At 44.1% G+C, this 2994-nt stretch overlaps 1 long non-coding RNA gene across 1 annotated transcript in view; it reads right to left on the bottom strand.

The window, feature by feature from the left end:
- Positions 1-1917: 1917 nt before the first annotated feature.
- The window catches only part of LOC111722818, a 13765-nt gene continuing 12688 nt past the window's right edge, over positions 1918-2994 (bottom strand). Inside the window, exons 3-4 of the long non-coding RNA XR_002771479.1 lie at positions 2106-2173; positions 1918-2002 (exon numbers count right to left, since the gene is read on the bottom strand). This is a non-coding gene — a long non-coding RNA (uncharacterized LOC111722818). The remainder of the gene's footprint in view (positions 2003-2105; positions 2174-2994) is intronic.

Below are 2994 nucleotides of genomic sequence, written 5' to 3'. Positions count from 1 at the left end.
AGTGAAAAGTTTTAAAAATTTACTAGACCAGGTAGAAGAAAGAACCTCAGAGCTTGAAGACAACTCTTTAGAATAAACTCAGTTAAAAACAAAGAACAGAGAATTAAGATGGATGAACAAAACTGAAGAGAGATCAAATCTTTTGCAGATATACAAGCACTGAGAAAATTCACCACAAGACCAGCTCTACAGGAAATACTTAGACCTATTCTCAACATTGAACACCAAAATTGACCACCACCAAAGTAAACACAGGGAAGTTAAAGGTCAAAATGTGGCTTCCGCAATGGCACTAAGGATAAAACAGATGTTCTCATAACAAGATGAATAAAATTCTAAGACACATCAATACTCTCAATAAATGTTAATGGATTGAATATTCCCACTGGAGAGGCCCAGGCTGGCTTTTGGATAACAAAATCACAAGACATCCTTAGGCTGTCTCCTGGAGACACAACTACCCTTGGAGGGAAAATCAAGCCTCAGGATTAAGGTATAGAAAATAGTATTTCAAGTGAATAGAAATCAGAAGAAAGGAGGGGTTGCAATATTGTTCTCCGATACAAGTGGACCCAAAGGAACTATAGTTAAGAAAGACAAAGATGGACACTTCATACTGATCAAAAGAACAATACAAAAGACATTTCAATTTTAAAATTTACGTACCTAATTTAAATGCTTCCAGATCTTTGAAACGGACCTTGAAGGGTCTGAGCAATATGATATCCAATAACACCACAACAGCTGGGACTTTAACACCCCTGTGACAAAAGAGGACAGGTCCTCTAAAGAGAAGTAGACAAAGATAAAAAGGACTTAAACTTGGGTGGCACCCGTGGCTCAAGGAGTAGGGTGCCGGCCCCATATGCCAGAGGTGGTGGGTTCAAACCTGGCCCTGGCAAAAAAAACCAAAAAAACAAAAAACTGCAAAAATGACTTAAATGTCACCCTAAAACAACCCCTCCAACAAACCAGTATTGAAAGCCCTGAGCAAGCCTCCTCTCCTTGCCTGTTAAGCCATGCTGGGATTCTTGAGGAATGTCTCTTCTCTCAGCAGACATCTGGGTAACCCAGGTACTAACCTTCCCACATTCCCTAGCTGTGCTTGGGTAACACCGTCAGACCCATCCTCACGCTACACTGGTGGGGCCTCTCTGCCTTGGCATTGGTCCACTGCATTGGATGTTGTAAGCTGGTTGCTTAGACACTGACTACCGTGGGGTCTTCATCCTCTCACTTAGGAAGGTGCCTTCCTCTGTCCCTGAGGTCCAGGAGTCATGGTGTCCTGCTTGGGGATGAGGGGCACTTTCAGTTCTGTGTTCTATGCTGCACTGTGGATACAAGAGAAATTTTTTAATAGACTTACTGACTTACTCCAAATTGTTGATAATTAATGTCCATTTTGGGACAAGATAAAGTGACTGAAAGCTACTCTCTCTCTTTTGTGCAGGTGAGGTTTTCAGTTATTTGCTCAAACACATCCAATTCAGAAATGTCAAAACAAAACACAGAATCATAAATCCAGAGATGTTCCCCAGAGGAAACTGTTCTGTAGAGAGGAAACCATGACCCTGAGCAGACACCAGGGCTGAGCCCTGCCCCCAATCCCCGCACCTGTGTCCTGGGCACCCCCAGCAGCCACACTCCACAGGAGGAGGTTTGTGTCTGGATTCCCATTGCCTTTTCCTTGCTGGGTCCTTCGCGCAGAAATACATGGCAGCATCCTCAGGCCTAAGGCTGTTCATTTGCAGATGCAGAGTGTTCTTGCCGTCGTCTCTAGAGGTGGTGAATCGGCCCTTCATGGAGTCCGCGTAATGTGTGTTACCACCATTACCTCTGATTGCTGAGACCCATTCCAGTCCCTTGCCTTCAGCCTGGCGGATCCAGTGCATCCAGAAGCTGCTGAATGAAAATCCAGACGCTTTGCAGGAGAGTCTCAGGGACCCCCCAGGCTGGACCAAACCTCCCCCAGACTCCACCAGCTTCACTTCACACTGGACACCTGCAAACACAGAGACAACTGGTCAGAAACCTCCACACACACCCTCTGTTCTCTCTCTCACATCCAATCACACACACTGAGTCTCCAGTTCTCTGTGAATTACCTTGTAACAGAGCAATGAGGAGAAGTCAGCTCAGCCCAGACTCCATGGTGAGTGGTCTGTGTTCAGTCCTGACCAGAGAGTGGGCAGACACCAGAGTCCTAGGGCTGGGGCTCCTCTCCCAGAGCTGCAGGGTCAGGGCTGGGCTGGTTTTCATGGGCAGAGGGAGGCCCTATTTGCATGTGCTCCTGCAGTTTCAGAGGTCTGAGGTGGGACAATGAGGGAGGGCTGGGCCAGAGCAGGTGTGAGTGTTCTGGGGCAGGAATATGACAAGGGTAATTCTTGTGAAAATATAAATTATTATTATGAGATTGTAATGTGATAAATCTTAGCATCCATCATCATATTTCCTGTTTACATGTGGACATGGATCATGTGTTGTAGGTCTTCCTGACTTTTCCATGTTACAAATGTGATACTCACCCTGGAGCATGGAGGGTCTCTGAGATGTGTGCAGTATTTCCTATCTGGTCAGAGTGACTTTTTTGGTATCTGAGCATGAGGTCTTCAACACTAGACTCCTCTGACCCATGAACCCACTCAAGGACAGAGTTGGGCCTGCCTAGTTGAGGTTAGAATAATTCTGTAATGGGAACATTTGTAATTTTGCCACTTTGAGACTTTACCCCCAAATGGAGAGGATTAGGTTTGATGGAGTTGAATTTACAGGGATTTGGAACATTTTCCTCTCTATCACTACTTCCCTCTCAGTATTTTATTATTTTTACAATTATTTGAATGAAGTATCATTCATATGGACTAAATCTCATAAATTTAAAGTGTATAAGTTATAAATATTGGCATATCCATAATAATTATAAAGATAGTGAAGAAATCAATTCCTTTATCCTTATCTTCTGGTCTTCTATATTTCCCTCTTTCCCTTTTCCTT

This window comes from Otolemur garnettii, unplaced genomic scaffold (assembly GCF_000181295.1).
Source record: "Otolemur garnettii isolate 467f Iridium unplaced genomic scaffold, OtoGar3 scaffold00458, whole genome shotgun sequence".
Classification (NCBI taxonomy): domain Eukaryota; kingdom Metazoa; phylum Chordata; class Mammalia; order Primates; family Galagidae; genus Otolemur; species Otolemur garnettii.
Note: the sequence above shows the minus strand (reverse complement) of the source record. Positions and strands in the feature narration are given on the sequence as shown.